Genomic DNA, 20,017 nt, shown 5'->3' on the forward strand with positions numbered 1-20,017 from the left:
AATATACATTGTTTTCGTGTTGAATGGGCATAATTATAACGTAGTGTCCCAAAGAATTAACAAGTCGACTTTAAGGGTTCTTAATTTTATTCTGACAAAATACGGGGATTAATCACTGTAATATATTTAATAGACATCGGCATAAAGATGATCAATGTTAACAATGTGTTTCAGGATGAAAATATGCAAAAATACATACAGGTTTAATGCATTTCTACACAGAGTGCACTTATTATACAATTTGCAAAGAATGATAACTGATCACAATATCTTAATTTTTTCAAGTTAAATAAAAGTTAGTCTCCTTGAACGCAATTTACCAAGAATGTAAAAATAATGCATAAGACTATAAAATATCAATAGCCACTAGAATAATAAATGAATTATGAATTATGAAAACTTTGTAGAAAAATGGAGTTATAGGGATAGTATTTTGTTTCTAAATGTAAACATGTAAAATATAAATGAAGTGTAAGATGTTGATGCTGTGGATAGTGTGAATAATGAAAAATGAATAATGCTTTGTTGTTTGTTTTGCATTAATGTCCTTTTTTTTTAACCCTTTCCCCTGCCAATAATCTAAGTGGCATTCTAGTTATTACCATGAATGATTATTCTTTTTTATCTTTGTCCTGGGACAGTAAGTAATAAATAACCTTAAATTTACCATTGTCAGTCTCCTTTCCTGACCTCTTGAGGTTCAACGTCATCCTAACTCATCATCCATAAATCGAAACATTTATAGAGGAACTTGTAGGAGAAATATATCTGGTGACAATAAGAATAAGATAGTGCTTAACTTCAAATGGTTATTAAAGCACTTTATTAGATTTAATCGGTAAAAGGTGAACGGTTGATATCCAAAATATGCATCACCAGAACAATTCAAAGTATCATCAATAATATTATGTCGACATGGAACGTATGTGATTATTTTTGGTGCGTTCTGGATAATATGTCATGCCCAAGATATAATAAAGGTATATAGGTATAATATCGTAAGCTCGAGATAATTGCATGTGCAGGTATGTTTTGCATTAAAACAAGGTAGAGCGAAGATTCAAACAATCATTGCTATCAAAGCGAATATTAGGTTGCACTGTATGGTGGATAAGACATGCATATATACATATATTTAGAAGGCAGGTATACCAGGGCTCTATGGATGGGTGGAAAACAAAGGTGTTATAAACTAGATCATTAAATTGACAAGGGAAAGAATGAAGAACTTTGCAGCAGTTTGGTTTGACCCTGCAAGGCAGCGCCAATGTATCTGACCACCACAAGCTGACTGAGTCGGCAATGGATCTGTACCATATATTAGAGAAGGTTCAAGAGATTAAGAAGAGCTGCTTTTGAGGAATGCAAATCTGTTCCACTGTTGACGAGTTTTAACCAAATTCAGAAAAAAAGGTTCAGAAAGGGGTAGTCAGAAGATCAAGAAACTCTCATATTATGTTTGTAATACGAATGTAAATGTTGGCAAGGACTGCAGAAAGGGAGAGAAGAGGGCAAAACATGGACTCAGGGATTTACAACACCAATCAGAGGCTTCACGGATAACATCACAATGACACCAAAGGCCAATACCAGGCAGATATGACCTATCAGCGCTGGGAAATAGCGTTTACTTGACACGTTTGCAAATTCAAGCCACAGAAAAATAGAACGATGTCTTGCATTGAAGGAAGGGTGTTGCAGGGCAACTTAAGAAGAAAGTTAAGACGATGAGATCACATTAATAATACATGTAGAATAAATTTTAAACACAATTTTGCATACACGCAAACATATAATCACCGATCTTCAAGATACATTATGTATTTTATCAGTTCTTGAGAATAGTCATTATAGTAATAGTACTTATGCAATAAACGAAAATATAAATCCAAAACATCACAAAATCTATGGCGGACGATACATCATTCCAGGTACATTTAATCGGATCATCATATATCTTCATGTCCTGAATTTCCTTGTTTTGTTCATATACTGGGGTAGCTTTATCCTTACATGATACTTTGGCTTTAAAAGGTTTACAAAATGAGGCTTTAGCTAGAAGTTTTAATGGTGCATATACTTTCTGCTGCTCAGATTTATAGCGAAGCCGCAGTTGTACCGCTGAAATGACGAGTGCTATTCCTCCCATAAAGATTTGAATCTGTAAGTATTTTGATAGATACGGCGTGCTGTCAGAGTTGGCCGGTAGTTCAGAGCTTATGATTGTCAAGAAGACAATGAAACCTAAAGCTACAGTTATACAGTAGGACATCTTCTCTCCGGCATCGGCTGGAATAATGAAAACCAGAATGTTCAATACACCTAGAAACAGAATCGGTGTGACAATATTTCCGACGTAAAAGCCAGGTTTTCGTTTCAGATTTAGAGTATATGTTACTATACTGTTGGGTCCAGAATTGTCGATGTTTTTTGACGTTGACATGATTTTCCAAACTTTGTTGACTTTGTAGTCATCCATTTCAACACTACCGCTTGATGAACTCAATGTTACCTGGTATGTATAGTGTGACCACATAGTGAACTGAATAATGCATGTCTGTGTATCAAATGGAAAATACGTAACGTCAATGGAACACTGTGACTGAAACACTTGATAAGGTTTCCAAATAATAGTTCCATCAAATGCAAGTACTACGTAATAAAAAGAGCCGCCTAGTTCTTTGAACTCAGTAAAACCATTCTTTAAGACAAAGTCCAGCTTCCACACAACGTTCTGTGGCAACGTTAGTTTTTTTTATCCGAAATGCCGCTGTGTCCCAGGTGAGGAACTCGTCCTTCCACTGAAGGGCCAGGTACGCCGTGGTGACGAGTTTCTCCTCCAGTTCGTCTAGCTTGTTTATACTTAGCAAGTTAAAAGACACACTCAGGTCCGTCGGAGACACTTGGTTTGAAGCCGGTCTTAAGTTTTTGTCGTAAACATTTGTGTCAAATATGTTTTTTGTCAAATTCTTGACTTCATCCGCGGTATAGGCTAACGAGAATGGTGCAAACAGTACCAGAACGGTCACAGCATACATCATTATGCCCCGTTTAGGTTTACACCTCATTACATGTACAACTGGTCAGCCTGATGGTAGTCTGGCCCTCCGAATGACTTGTTAAGTGCTTAATAGATTTGAACTTTTCAAACAAAAGAAAACAGTAATGCGTTTATTGATAATCAATTTCTCTAGTGATGATTAACATGTTTTATGAATTGACTAGCTTAATGATTCATTTTTTCTCCATAAAGCATTTTTCTTTTCATGAGCAATTGATGGATAAAGGAAAATTATTGACTTAAATCTTAAAACCTTGTTTCCTTTTATGGTCGTGCGTAAGTTATACCGTACCAACCTTTATATTATCAAATCTGTTCTGTTGTACGTGTATTTAATATTGAAGATTAAAATAAAATGTTCAAACTTGCATTACTAATTTTATATGTACTTATGATAAACAGTCATTAATTATATCATATAAACTAGTTAATAAAAAATAAAATTATCTACAAAGTTTCTCGCAAAAGAAATATTAAATCAATATATTTTTTAAGCGAATTAAATAATATGTTAATATAGCTGTACTTTTTTTATGTATCTGACTAGGAACGCATACATAGGCTTTAAAGCTACGGTACACATATACTTTATAGAAATTAACATCAATAAGAATATAAATATAGGCATTGAAAACGCGTGGTATTTTATTTTTTTCTGCCCAGCCTAGATGTATTATAGGACCGACGACATCCAACAATATTTACATTTTCCATTGTCATTGCCTGTGATAACACTACGTATCGATATTGTACTATACAACCCATAACGTCAAATTGAGGAGCCAGCGGGGTTTTCTTATTTATATTTAAATATCTAATCGTACAATGGCTTAAAGTTATATAAATATAAGTAATGAGGAATCATTCTTTGAATATTACGAGGTGATAATTTCGGTCGGGGCGTGATTAAATCTATCATAAAGCCCTTCGGGCCTTTTTGGTTTTGATCACGCCCCGACCGAAAATTTCACCTTATACTCAAAGAATGATTCTTTATTCATTATTTCTTATATGTTAAGCATTCAATTAACCATTGACTGGCTGCTTTAGATGTCATCGGCCCTATAACACACCAACCGGTGCAGACAAATTTAATACCGCGCGTTAGTGCGGTATGATAATTTGTTTGCACCGCTTGCACCCCTGCGAATGTGTTATGAATGTCTTCCTTATCGTTGCAAAGTATGTACATGTAATAAATCCAGATGTGCTCAAAAGGGAGAACACGAGACTTCCCCGAGATTTGTTCAGTTCCGGTGAAATTTCGAGCGGAAGTATAAGTGTTCAGATAATATTCTCAAAATACGTAAGTTCTGGTCGTTTTTCATATCATATCCTACTTTGAGTTATGTTACATTAAAATCTATTAAGATATATGTCTTATTGCATCATCTAGCGGTTATTTAAACTAAACAATAATATTCAGAACAGAGTTATCGTTCGTGTTTTTCCACTCTACACGTGGTTTAAAATAAAATCATTGGGTTGCCTAATAAAATCATAGCCTTGTTTGATGCTTTTAGTGTGCATAACCATGCTTTTTATATAATGCATGGGTGTCTGTTTCGAATAAAAACTTAGTATATCGAGCCCATTTCAAGGAACATTCTGCATAAAATAGTAAAGTCTGTTCAGTATCATTGCCATTTTTAGGTCAGGCGCGGATCGAAAATTAGTCCTTAGGAAGGGGCCGCCTTTATCATGTTAATTGTTTCAAGAGCAGAGAAACCTATATTTTTTATTGTCACATTTATTTCTAGAACTCATTTTATCCACCAATCAATGGAGACATTTTAAAATATCAAACAAGAGGCCCATGGGCCACATCGCTCACCTGAACAGCAGTTCCTTGTAACATTACATTTCGTAGCATATGCTTTTTCTATTTTAAACATTGAACCCCTTTCTTGGGACCCAGTTATGGTCCGAGGTTTATGGTTGGCTTGAACAACATAAACAGTAACATAGGAATGAAAATGTGTAGCACTGCGGTAGGACCGCACGTACACAACCTGAAAAACTGAACGTAGCAGAGTTCCACTTCAAGAGAAATAACTCTCAGACTGTACAGAACATCAAGAAAGATAACTCTTGGTTTCACTACATTAGAGTTTACACAATTTGAGGATCCTTGCATAATAATCTCACAAACTGTAGCATTATAGTTCTCGAGAAAAACTTTTTAAAAACATTTTCAATATATCTTTCTATGTTAAACTTTGAACCCCTCTTGGGGCCACAGTATTAGTCCAGGGCTAAAGTTTTAATTATTTGGAATCTACATTATTTAAGGATGCTTGCATAGTTATCTCACAAGCTGAAGCATTATAGTTCCCTAGAAAAAGATTTTTCAACATTTTCCCTCTATATATCTATGCTAAACTTTGAACACCTCTTGGGGCCCCAGTATTAGATTGAGGTCACAGCTTTTATAATTTCGAATCTACACTATTTGAGGGTGCTGACGTAGTTATCTGACAAATTGATGCATTGTAGTTCTCGAAAAGAAGATTTTTAAACATTTTCCATATATACCGGTACTTCTACATTTAACTTTAAACCCATCTTGGGTCCCTAGTATTAGTCCAGGGGTCACTATTTTAAAACTGTCGAACCATCATTATCCAAGGTTGTATGCATGATAGTAATCTCACAAATTGAGGCATTGTAGTTCTCGAGAAGAAGATATTTTAACGTTACCTTTATATTTCTATAATAAACTTTGACCCCATCTTGGGGCCCCAGTATTGGTCCGGGGGTCACGATTTTACCAATTAGGAATCTACATGAGCGAAGGCGTAGAAATTCCACAAACTAAAACATTGTAGTTCTTGAGAAGAAAATTTTTAAACTTTTCCTTTATGTTTTTTAAAATGTTTAAATTTTGAACCCCTCTTGGTGCCCATCAATTGTCCAGGAGTTACAATTTTTTGAATCTACATTATTTAAGGATGTACATGTATGCATAGTAATATCCCAAACAGTTGCACTATAGTTCTTGAGAAGAAGATTTTAAAACATTTTCCTATATATGTTAAAATCTAAACCCCTACTGGGGCCCCACTTTTTGTTCAGGGGTCACGATTTTTACAATCTTCACTATATATACAACCGTTTGTGTATGTATTGGCATTTTTGGTGAAGTGGTTTTTGAGAAGAAAATTTTTAAACATTTTTCATATGTAGTTCTATGTTAAACTTTGAACCCCGCCTGGGGCCCCAGTTTTGATTTGAGGGTCATGATTTCTACAATTTAGAATTTTCATTATACATACAAGCTTTTGTGTAAATATTGGCATTTCTGGTGCAGTGGTTCTTGAGAAGAAGATTTTTTAAACATTTTCCTAAGGTATATCTATGTTAAACTTTGAACCCCGCCTGGGGCCCCAGTTTTGGTCCGAGGGTCACGATTGTTACAATTTAGAATCTTCACTATATATACAAGCTTTTGTGTAAATATTGGCATTTCTGGTGCAGTGGTTCTTGAGAAGAAGATTTTTTAAACATTTTCCTAAGGTATATCTATGTTAAACTTTGAACCCCGCCTGGGGCCCCAGTTTTGATTTGAGGGTCACGATTTCTACAATTTAGAATCTTCACTATGTATACAAGCTCATGTGTAAATATTGGCATTTCTGGTGCAGTGGTTCTTGAGAAGAAGATTTTTAAAAAATTTTCCTATGTATTTCTATGTTAAACTTTGAACCCCGCCTGGGGCCCCAGTTTTGGTCCGAGGGTCACGATTTTTACAATTTAGAATCTTCACTATATATACAAGTTTTTGTGTAAATATTGGCATTTCTGGTGCAGTGGTTCTTGAGAAGAAGATTTTTAAAACATTTTCCTATGTATTTCTATGTTAAACTTTGAACCCCGCCTGGGGCCCCAGTTTTGGTCCGAGGGTCACGATTTTTACAATTTAGAATCTCCACTATATATACAAGCTTTTGTGTAAATATTGGCATTTCTGGTGCAGTGGTTCTTGAGAAGAAGATTTTTAAAGACATGCACCCTATACTTACTGTTTCGCAATTATCTCCCTTTTGAAAAGGGCTGTGCCCTTTATTTTTACAATTTATAACCCCCTTTCCATAAGGATGCTTTGTACCAAATTTAGTTAAATTTGGCCCAGTGGTTTTTGAGAAGAAGTTGAAAATGTGAAAAGTTTACAGACGGACGGACAGACAGACAGACGGACGGACGGACGGACGACGGACAACGTGTGATCAGAAAAGCTCACTTGAACCTTCGGTTCAGGTGAGCTAAAAAGTATAGATTTTATGTTTGACTACAAGTACCTAGATTCTAGGAAATAGACTATAAACACGAGGCACGATTTTTACTGCGAAACTGACAAGGTCAATTAAAACCACGTTGTCTAAATTTAAATGACAATAACATTCACAGGGGTGGCTTAATATGTCAAAGGACCGGCGGCATAAAAAAATAAGCACTCAATGCTTATATATTTTTATTTTCATACTGATTTCTATTTGTATGAATATCGTGTATCGCCGCTATAAAGCCATTATTTGCGCTCTTAGTCGGGGATTCGAAACATAAATGAAACAACCATATTAACAAGTTATTAGGTGCCAAAATCTTTGTGGATAATTTTTTTTATTCGGGAGTAGATATAAATTAATGATTGTTTTTCAAAAGTATATATTAAATTGGTTATGTAAGATTGACGATTGACAGTTTTATTTAATCTTACAAAATAATAAAATCAAAACACGTGAATACTTTGTATCTGTGCCTATGGTGCATGAATAAGCAAATTGTATGCACAGGAATTAAACGTCGCAGATTTCCAATGCAAACATAAGCAGAAATATACATTGAATATAAATATTGCTTAATACTGCTCGGATGAAAAGTATAAAACCTTTTTTTTCAATCACTATGCATTATGAGAACTAGAGCTTCAGAGTGTACAGTGTATGGCCTAATGTCAAGAAGTGAAACAGAAATTGATGAGCCTTTTGCAAAAAAACCCAATACCTGCTCAAATGTCAATTCTTTTGTTATATACAAGTGATTCTTTAACTTGTAATAATTTCAAGAAAACATCCTCATCATATTGATCTATATTTCAAAATTGATTTCTAGTTTTATCGAAACTTAGAAGATACTGTTAGCATGTCATATATATGAAGGACTCGAAAGTGCAATGGTCACGCCTAGTCTTTTAGTCTGCACTAGACCACGATGATTTGACACACAACAGTCCGCTATATCTGCTACAGTCCGGCGCTGTGATACGCCAGAGCCCGATGGTTTTAGAATATAAATCAAAAATTTGGCACACCATATATGTTATGGTATGTATTCTTCAGCTGGTTTGATTGCTTGATTGTTCATCACTGAAATATGAATTCATTCATTGTACACATTATTGACAGGATATTTTGCCGCACACAAACATTCTATTTGAAAACAACATGAACGTTTATTTTTATTTTTCGCAGTTGTACCGCTGAAATGACGAGTGCTATTCCTCCCATAAAGATTTATATCTGTAGGTATTTCGATAGATACGGCGTGCTGTCCGAGTTGGCCGGTAATTGAGATATAATGATTGTCACGAACACAATGAATCCTAGAGCCACAGTGATGCAGAAGGACATCTTCTCTCCAGCATCGGCTGGAATGACAAAAACCAAAATGTTTAATACACCCAGAAACAGAATCGGTGTGACAAGATTTCCTACGTAAGGGTCAGGTTTTCATTTCAGATTCAGGGTATATGTTCTGATACTGTTGGATTCAGAATTGTCGATGTTTTGTAAAGTTGAAGTGATCTCCCAAGCTTTATTTGCTTTGTAGTTGCCCATTCTCACTTAATGAACTCAAAGTAACATGGTATGTATAATCTGACCAAAGCAGGTTGATTCTCAATACAACGGGTCAGCTGGTATAATCTGGGTATATAAATCTTTTGTAAGTGTTCAATAGGTGTGAACTCTGCAAACAAAAGAGGACAGTAATGCATTTATTGATTATCCAAATGGCCCATTTTAAAACATATCAATGTATTTTAATGAATTCTCTGAGCCTGATTACTCTTTCGTCCATAGAGAATACATCTTTAAATCTGATCAATTAATGAACAGTCTAAAATTATTGATGTATATTTTATAACAATGTTTAAATTTATTTTCTGTCTCGAGTGCACTGAGTTGGCCGAATAAAACCTTTTCTGAATAGTTTAATACTGTAAGATAGGGCACATTTCCTCAGCATTAAATCACAAATGCTTTCATATATAAAGGCAAATTATGCATGTATAAAGATTAAGAAAGGAATTTTACATAAATGAATGTTTATCTTGTTAGTGAAATAAAAAGGCTTCGTTAACATTTAACGTATACAAGGGTCGGACATGAATTATGATTATTTTAAAAAGAAGATCAAAACTTTTCTGTTGGCAAACTTAAATGGATGTTTACTGATTATATAAATTACTTGATAAATTAAACTCACTACAGAATTTCGTTTAAGGTATTTAGGTCACGAATGTTCGCTGTTTTGTTTTTGTTTTTTAAATATTTTCTGAATTTTAAAAATAAATCTTGACATATATATATATGCATCTACCAATTGTTTGTATTGAGTTTTCTTAAGCAAAAACAAAAAAAAAAAAAAATCGCGAGTGAAAGAAAACAAAAACATTTTTCAATTGTTTCGGATTGTCAATAAATAAAGTAAACAGCATTTTGATTTCCTGAGAAAAAAATTCCAGATAATGTTATTTAGACATAAGTAGTCCTGGAGACATCAAATTATATCCTCTTTGTATCAAAACTGGCACTTTGAAAAGTGTCAACAGGTAAATGAGCAATACAATGTGCGAAAAAAGCTTTGGATAATTATGATTTCTCTCTCTCTCTCTCTCTCTCTCTCTCTCTCTCTCTCTCTCATTCAAACTGTTTAAACAACATAAACGACAAGTTGACATGACAAGACTAAATGAGCATACACTGTAAGTCTGGCAAATACATGCATGTATTGTAGTTTCAGCATTCATTGAACATAATAACTATGTACTGTTAAGATTTTCTTAAAAGTAAATAATTTATATCTGGTTGTAACGCGCTTTCTAATTGGCTGAACAATTATTTTATATCGTATAAAGAATGTTGCCTACGTCATAGTTAGGCTAACATAAAAAACGTATCAATATGCCTGACGTTACGTTTGAATTGTGTACCATATTACGTCATTTTAAAGGTCAAATGACCGTTTTTATCAACAATGAAGATTTAAAAAATTAAATTAATATAAGCAATGAATTCAATATTTATTAGATTTTTACGATATAAAATGGTTTGAAACAATTAACGCTTTTTTATAAACCGCTTCGCGGTTTATAAAGCGTAAACTGCCGCAAACCATTTTAAATCGTATAAAACAAATAAATATTGAATTCATTCCTTAAATAAAAGTGAGATGAACCTACAACGATGCCTAAGATCAAAAGGGCAATTTTGCAGGTGTAGGATGAATGTGTAGTTTGTTTCAGAGGTTTTTCCCATAATATTTATCGGAATCAATTTTGTTTGCTAGAAAAAAGAAATATTGTATCAAAAAATTCTTATGCGCAGATCAAGCTATATGCTTTTTACAATTATTAGTTACTACTTTTTAAAGGAGAATGTAATTCCAAAGAGAATACATCGGTAACAGATAGTTGACATTGAGTTCCAGCTTGTCTTCTCTTATTGATTACAATTTATTCTTTCACAGGAGTGGGAGTATTAAATCAATTTAGTTGTTCAAAGTTTTAAATTTGTTAACAACAATATACGAAATAATATAAAATCGAAGGTTTTAGGAACGATATGTACATGTAAGATTGCTTTGTGAACATGCCTGTAGGATAGTTTTGAACACATTTCAGGTCTTTACACATTTTTCCATGATAGAAGGCTAAATTGCACAAAAATCACAGAATAACATTCAAATGTAGGTTTCGAAATCATCAAAATACGATGTACCTCAACTTTTTATGAATGATGGGTATGATATATCATTTTTTAAGATAATTGATTGAAATTAATTTCTACATAATATTAGGCCATTAGTTTGTTTATTAAAGAAAAATATTTCAGATAATTAATTCACGGGTGTTTTGTATCACGGTGACCGTAAATGAAATAAAATGTGTGCAATCTCACATGCCCTACGTTCCAACATTACACGACAATGCTACATACGTCAATGATTGGTCAGAAAAGTATCTATTTTATTTAACACAAAATAATTACACGAATGGGCATATCTCCGAGAAATATAATTGCATCAAAACTTGAATACTTTTGCCTTTATATCCTACGAATTTCTTAATTTTTTATCTATGTAATGGTTTAAGAGGAGTTGCACTTACAAACTGTTCGGTATTGTAAATCGTAATTACAAGTTATTTCAGATTTGCACCGTATAGATTCACATATACAAGCGATTGTATCAAAATACTAGAGAATACGTTTTATCTTGTCCATTTAAACAGCAACATTTCCTTTGGTGGTTTATACGAGGCAAAACCGACGGAAATAGTTGACGTTCTTTCGTTGTTATATTACATAGAAAATATTCAAAGAGGCATTGATAATAACTAAATCATTTAAAATGATAGTGAAAGTTTGAAAGTTTATTTGATGGTTGCGTATTATTTTACCTCCTGCTGATTTGTAAGAAACTCATTGGTTTAGGAGGTTAAATGGCACCTGAAATACTAGTGATATAAAGATGAGGACCTAAGATGTTGTTTTATTTGTGACCAGTCGCATGCCATATTTTGGAAATATTGGGCCCCAAACAGAAACGATATTTTTCCTGAAATCTTAGGGAGGCCGACTTTAGTTTTCATTGCGCATGTTTTTGCGCATTCTAGAACAATATTGAACACAATAAATAAAATATAGATAAAAATATTTATATTTTTAAGGAATTCTTTGATCTTTTAAACGATTTTTTCCGTAGTGGGGTAAACGAGCGTTGCTTTTCTGACGTTATGATAAAATGAAGCTTTATAGGAGTATATACTTTATAAGAAATAACATAAAAGAAAAAAGTAAAAATTGTACGCCGCTGAAATTGTATATACAGAATGATACTATCCTTGAGAACATTTTCCTGATTTTTTGAATTGAACTCTGTCCAAAATTGATTTCGTGAATTCTTTGTCAAGGTGAAAAAAATACGGCAATCTGTTTCTTCATATAACAAAACAAATTTTGACTGTATTTTCGGGCAACGTTGATTATATTAGCCCCCTTGGGACGAAAATATTCAATTGCGAAAAGGCCAAAATTTCAAAAACTAGAGAAGACTACCTCACCAAATGTTCATGGTGGCAGTGGTATAACACCAGTAAATGCCCCTGAAAATTTGAGGCCCCAAATATGAATTTTAAATTTTAAATTGCGAACTGAGTTCTAGAACGCAGTTCACTATTCAATTGCATATAAGCCCGATTCTCAAAAACTAGAGACAACTGTATCACCATATTTTCACAGTGGTAGTGAAATACCACTAGTAGATGCCCCTGAACATTTCGGGCCCCAAATATGAATTCTAAAGTTTGAATTGCGAACTGCGTTCTAGAACGCAGTTCACTATTCAATTGTGAACTGCTTTAAAAAACCGATTGCCTGGTAGGATTGGGCCACAACTGAGTACAAATTTTTTAAAGGAATGTACAAAGAAATTTTTTTAAAAGTATTCTACTAAAAACATGAATGGCCAAAATGTTGTAAATTATGTTGAAACATATGTAGGTAGTGTATAGATTCAAGTTTGTTCATGATCTCCGGGGAAAGGGTCGAGCAATAAATGGGGGGGGGGGGGGTATTTGTATAGGGAAACAAATCAATTATTCTTTTAAAAAAATATTATAATATGCAAGCATATCATGACATTTGTTGATTCTCAATTGTTAAGACTGTAAATGCTGTACAATTCTTCGGCCACACAAGGGGTTCAAAGTCTGATTTATATGAACAGATCTACTTGGGAACTGCAATGCTCAATATTTGATGATGACTATGAAGTCATCGAGTCACAAAAGGGGCTCAATTTATATAACTATTTCAGGTTTAGCAAGTTCGATAGTTTACATATATTAAGAAATAAAGGGAAAAGAGAAAAAAGTCTAGATATATTGTCTTTGTCATATCATACATTGTGTGTGTTCCGCCAGTATTTATGAGCCATCTTGTACAACAAATTACAGGACGATTGAATTCCTCTGAGGATATAGTGTAGAAGAGCATCATTGTACAGCTACATGTACTTTGTAACGGAATTCGGGATTTAACCTTGAGGGAAGTCTTAGAATATCAAAACTGATTTATGATTTTATTAGTGAAATGCGATACCAGGGCTTTTAATTGGTCAATAATTATTTATATACCCAGCTGCATCAAACTATTTTAAGCAGGATCTTCGTTTCTCTACAGTTCTGAGTTAACTCTTATAACAGAACATAAATTTTCAAGATAAACAATATGAACAAAATGTGAAGCTAGGACCCTTTAATGTTACAAGTAAACCAAATATAACAAATGGATACAATAAGAAAGCTCGAAAGTTAAACAATACAGTCACAATAATTAATTCACGAAACAGAAAAAAAGCGACACCAACTCATTGACATAATTTCCTCTGATTGGATACGATCAATGGGTACGTTCAACATTTCTGGCAAGACTGGCTGTTCCAGGAATTACATTGTACATCAAAATAAAGCTAGGTATGTCCTCCCCCCCCCTTCCGCGTTCCCCTGCATCAAAATGCATATTTTACCGGTCCAACTCATCATATAACATTTATTTATAAGTTAATAAGATTTTTTTTGATTTGATCGACAAACGAAAAGTAAAAAAATAGCTTGAAACTTTTCGTTTGTGCTTTTATTCTTCATCGTCAACTGCAAATTCATGTTCATTGCAACTGCATCTCCTCTGCAAGAATGCATTGCCTCTGCGTTTCCACTGCAAGAATGTAAAACCGCATAAACATATGTTTTACATGAATTTGAATTTTGAACATTCATTCATTAATTTTTTTTTTTACAATAAGTTTAAATTGCTTACACCTATTTCTGTGAAAACACATCGTTCATAAACACACACATGTCTGGATGTTCTTATTATTATTATTCTGTGTGTGCAAATATAAGATTGCTTACAAGGCATTTGTAGATCATTATAACGGTGATCATGATGATCAGAAATAGGACACCGACAAGTATGGGAATCCAATGACATTCTCCTGAATCATCCATGTGTGGATGTTGATTTCCTTCTCTGGTGTCCTTTTCTTCTCTGGCACCAATAATTCTTCCTCCGGGGAAAGGCATTCTGCAAGAGAAAAACATCCTTCACTTAAAGTTAAATAGACAATATTCTAAACTATTTTTAAAGGTAACTGGTTAAAAATTGTTCGGCCTAGCTTCATGTATTAAATGCTTTAATTCAATTTATATTTTATTGTTTTAATCTTATATATTGCCATGATATATTGTTTGCACACTGTGACCTTTGTGGAATAAGTGAATAAGAGTTATTAATTAACTGTGATCTACATTCAATGATAATGAATTTTTTCAATGAAGATAGTAATTTGAAGTAAATACAGAGTAATGTAAACAAGCCTTTATGATGGAATCCAGACTACCTTTTTAGGCAAAAACAAAGGAAATGTTTTCAGAAGTACACATAACATTTTGTACAGTTCATAATGTAGAAAAAAAACTGTACTCGAATTAAAGACACTGTATTATCTTGCTGTTTCTATACCTTTCCATGCTTGTGCGAATCACGCACAACGTTTGCACGTTTATGCTATGGTGCATTTTCTTACGGAAACTAAAAGGATTTTTAATTTTCACTCCTCGCAGCACTATACATTTTCTCTACGTAAAACATAATCTTTTCTTTTTAATAGTGGGTGATTAACGATAAGAAACTTTACTAAGCTGTTGATTTTTTATTACTTCTAACTGCCATCTTTACTGACCACATTAGCTGAAGTTCATGTAAATGAATTAAAACAAGAAATCATATTGACGCAAGCGTCAAATGTGCCGCAAAAATATAATTGTTTCATGAATCATTGGTTGTTTACATAAAAAGACACCACAAAGAAGAAAATATGAGTTGGTTGTACTAATTTTTGTGGTAAATTTTAATATACTTTCAGCAACTTGTTTTGAAGTTCAAAGTTTTTTTTATTATTATTATTAAGAATCAAGTTCGTTACTGTAAGCTTTTCTAACGGTAATTGTATGATCATTGCCATAGTATGAAGTAATGGAGAACACATTGATTTGTACATTACTTTGATACAAAGTTCAACTCATCATTTTTCTCTTGGGGATTATGTATTTCAAACCATTTTGGGTTTTTTTTTTGGTTGCATTGTTTTAAATGAAAACTTAATGGATTAATTTATATCACTTCAAGGGACCACATGATAAAATAGAAATGGGTTAGTTTTTTTCTACCACATTTTACATGGAAATATAATAAATACACTCTCACAAAGTCATTTTATTCGACACGGGACATAGAAATTCAAATATATCAGTTATAAAAAATTTAATGACATTCAGGTCCTTAGTATTTCAGGTCTTTTTTATGTCCCGCTACTGATCCCGAAAAGAATGAAGAACACTGAATTTTCCGAATAGATTAAAGTCTTGATAAAACGCGCTAAACACGACAGTCTCATATGTATGGCCTATTTTTCATTTACGAGTAACAAAAAACAAGTGACATTTTTAAAAGGCATAACACATATTTTTACATGCAAATTTACTTTCAATTCTTAAAAATAAGCATAATATTAATTCTATTAAAAAAGAACTATCTCGCAGAAACGCAGTAACTATATTTAAATGTATATCAAATAACGGCCTTCCAGCGGCCCGTAAAAATCTTTTAACGCAATCTAATTCTTTAGAAATAGTTTCCTTCCTTTTTATTCGTTATTCGGACGAGTAACAGTAAATGCAATGTGTTATTCTTACTCAACAGTGCAATTCCAAAGCAAGATGGTCGTTCATAAAGTTGCCCAGTAATCACTCACTAACTAAATCACAAACACAGTCCGAGTGCGCATGAATTTGCTGATCTTTTTTTTCGGACTTTTTACAGCAGTTTTCATATATTTGAAAGATAAATAAATTCCTTGGACAGATATACAATAAAATATGTGGGAAACGTGAAAATTTAACGCCTTTTTAAAACAAATTCCCAAAGGGCCCCATGGTATCAAGTGTAAAATTTCGAGACAACGCCCTAGAAAACCCGGATGGTAAATAAATCTTTTATTTATATTGCGCATGCGCAACATATTTGTCGTCCAGCTGGCATGAGGTGCCAGCTTATATGTAATATTAACGCCAATATTTTAAAAGTACAGAAGGCAGTTAGGTTAATGAAAACAAGACACATGCACGTTCTGATGTATAAATGAATTATCCAAAAGAACGGTCGGTCTTAATACATATCATTTACTGTTAAATCCATATAAAAGGAAAGTGATTCAGGCCTATTGTCAAGAAAACCAAATGACGAAATACCTACGACTCGTTTACTTTTTAACTTTAACTGCGCACGTCTATATTAAATTTAATTTCCAAATACACTCTGTTTATGGTCCAAATTTTACAGTATCATTGTGATTTTCTATAAAAAGTTATGATTGTACCTGATTGCATTCACAGTAAGATCCAATCGCATACTACTTCTCCACTCAAATTTATCATCCATTCTCTAAGGATCCGAGGTGGCGGTCCATGAACAGGCCCCTTTCACAATTTTTTGTCTTTCTTCCTGATCGATCCCCGGGCCACAGGGAAGAAAATGCTAGTCCAGGCTCTATCGAGGTAGGTGCCAATATGTTTGACCTGATTGCTCCCAACATAGCGGGCAAACACACCGGAAAAATAAGCCTCAAAATGCTCATTCATCTATCATTCAAGGTATTTCCATTCTGATTTACTCTGTTGTGAAAATTCTCTGAAAATAAAACATTTTTAGATTAGACTGTGAATAGGATATAACAATTTAATAATCTCTTTTAACATGCCTTTTGGTAAACCTATTAAAACTGATACCTTTTAGAGATTTTAGATCAAACAAGAATTATAACACAATATCTAGAAAGAAAACTGTGAAAGGATGTTAACTAAAAAATTCCTAAAACAAATCCAGTAAGTCTATTAAATTGTGTTTTTATTTTTTAATCCTTAGGAATGTTCCAACTTTGAACGAAAAAATTAAAAATTATAAATTCTGTTGATGAAATGATTGTCAATTTTTTCAAACAATTATACGTAGTTGACTTTAAAGCTTACTTTTTCTTAAAACTCCACACATATCCCAAAAGGTTGAAGAAGGAATTGCCCAAAGCCATGGATGATGACCGGTTGTTGGACGTCTCGCTGTTCGTTTGATGAAGCCCCTCTGTAGTATGTATCAGATATATATTCTTATTCCCAGACCAGAATGTACGCATCAAGACACTGTGGGTTTTAAACTTCAATTTAAAGGGAAGAATTATAGAGGGGTTATACATTTTTAAAGTTTCGTTAATGCACAACATACATTTAAATAATACATACAGTCAGATGTCTTTATGATCTTTTTGTATGCATGAAAAGACTCATTATATTCCAGCAACAATCAGCAATTGTGTTCATTGCCTCTGCACCCATGGTTCCCATTACATTGATTGAAAATTTTCCAACGTAAGTTTGAGAGGTTTTTTTTAGAGAGAGAGGGGGTGGGGGGGGGGGGGTTAGAGTCTGTAGGCTATTGTAATTTTGGAAGAAGGGGTACATAGGTGAAAGACCCTTAACATTATCAATGCAAATTACACAACTGTTACAATGATGCCAAAAATAAAAAAAAAAAATATTTGGATATGTTGCGATGATATCACCAGATCATTTATATGGCACTTGTCGATATAAACGTAGATTAAAAACAAACATTGTAATTAAAATAATTTCTTCGTTTCAGAATATTCAAATTTTGCAATATTTAATAAAAAATGTTTTAAACTTTTTTGAGAAGGTAAAAAGTATGAAAGCCTCAGCGGTATTTGTGGTGAACGCTCTTTCACAGTGCGCTGTGCTATTAGATAACCCCCCCCCCCCCCCCCGAGGGACTGTTTATGACCTTTTCTAAAATAAAATTGATTCAGATAGCGGTTACTAATGTATTCATTCTTTAATATTATCATTTAGAATCTGCGAAATCGTATGGCTATTTCTACGCAGAAAAGGCTTTTTAGTTTCATCAATTATTCATCGCAAATAAAGAAGTATATCTGCGTATTGTGTGAAAACTAAATTGAGGACAGTTATTGGGTATATCCCTCTAACTATTTTTAGAATCGGTAGGACAACAAAGAAGTGCCTTTAAGCAAAATAGTTACTATACTTGCTGAGTGTATATACATTTATTGGGACATTTTAAATCAAAATGCTTGATACATGTCAGAAAAGAGGATTTTCAATTTTAAAAACAAGTGTCAAAATTGAATTATCATTTAAAGAAAAGAATTAAAATTGTTTGATGTACACCCTTTCCAAACTGTGAAATTCCCTACTTTTACTTTCATTTTCAGAGTTTTTCAATACAGACGCATTTTGTCGGAAAACGAATCAGACTTCACACCGCGAAATTTTTACAGGAAGGAGACAATTTGATGAGCTTTCATTCAAGAGGTCCCTTGTTGCTGAACGAAAATTAGGGCCGGAGCTATGAACTCTTACGTTAACATTACCGCCTATGGAAAATGCACTAGTGGACTATACCCAATTTACAATGAAAATTATTTCAAGGATTATGAAACATAATAATGTGTCTTGATTCTTATACAATTTACAACTAGTTTTCACGAGAGATCACTTAAATAAATGAAAGTATTTTAGAACCTACAAAATATGAGTAAACAATTAAATATTTATTGGAATCTCATGGACAAAAAATTAAGATATTAGCATCGAACAAACCAGCAACACCAACCAGAAAAAAATGTTCCCAAGTAAAACAAGGCTGGATATTAGGATTTAGAACAAGGGTTTTTTGTTACCCTTTTTGAAAACAATTTGCTGTAAAGAACCTTAATTTCATTATCTGAATAATTAATACACAATGAAATGAATGAAAGATAAACATAGAGGACTTCTTGAATTAGCTGACTATATCAGAATCTAAATTCTAAATTTAAAAATTCTCTTATCAAGCATTCATATATTTAGATATCAATATTATTCTTTCGTTGTTTTTCATATCTAGGAAAACGAAAGCCTCTTTCAAAACAGTGCAACGGGGCTTGTGCATTTATTGGATATTAAAAAGCTAATTAAAGGAATTCCCCGAAAGAAAGAAAAAACTTTGTTATTCCAGATCTCATTCACTGTCTTAAAAATTATAAAGTTTACCAAATTCTACAGTCGAGGTAAAAAAATAGATTTCAAAGACTTTCAATTCTGTGCGAAGAAGGAAAGTTGTCATTTTCTTTGGAAACAGTTATTCAGGAATGGCAAGTGGAAGCTCAAGTATTGTTGGAAATACTACCAACGTAAGTGTCAAATCCATCACAGACTCGAAATATATGTAAAAATATTGAAGCTTTATTTTCACGTATTGTGTCAGTTGAATTAAAGCCATTGAGCATTCACTACCAAGAGCTCAGCCTTATTTTGCATAATTATCAATAGCATCATATCATTTACAAACAGAAATCTGCATTTCGGAGGCTAAATTCTACTTTTGATTGTTTGTCATATTCACCAATCTTGGCTTAAGCAGATACCATCATATGGTACATGTAAAGACTGAGATGAAGCGATCAAAAATTGAAAAATTGCTGTTGCGCAGAATAGAGGTACGGAGGATCAACTGATGGGGACCCTGCATGAGGTAACACTGA

General features: G+C 33.3%; 1 long non-coding RNA gene and 1 pseudogene across 1 annotated transcript in view; both read right to left on the reverse strand.

Moving 5' to 3' along the window:
* Window positions 1-954: 954 nt before the first annotated feature.
* Window positions 955-3,092, reverse strand: LOC128161690 (neuronal acetylcholine receptor subunit beta-2-like; annotated as a pseudogene).
* Window positions 3,093-13,913: 10,821 nt separating this feature from the next.
* The window catches only part of LOC128161309 (uncharacterized), a 51,253-nt gene continuing 45,149 nt past the window's right edge, over window positions 13,914-20,017 (reverse strand). Inside the window, exons 4-5 of the long non-coding RNA XR_008240350.1 lie at window positions 14,256-14,427; window positions 13,914-14,058 (exon numbers count right to left, since the gene is read on the reverse strand). This is a non-coding gene — a long non-coding RNA (uncharacterized LOC128161309). The remainder of the gene's footprint in view (window positions 14,059-14,255; window positions 14,428-20,017) is intronic.

The sequence above is a fragment of the Crassostrea angulata genome, chromosome 8, assembly GCF_025612915.1.
Source record: "Crassostrea angulata isolate pt1a10 chromosome 8, ASM2561291v2, whole genome shotgun sequence".
Taxonomy (NCBI): domain Eukaryota; kingdom Metazoa; phylum Mollusca; class Bivalvia; order Ostreida; family Ostreidae; genus Magallana; species Magallana angulata.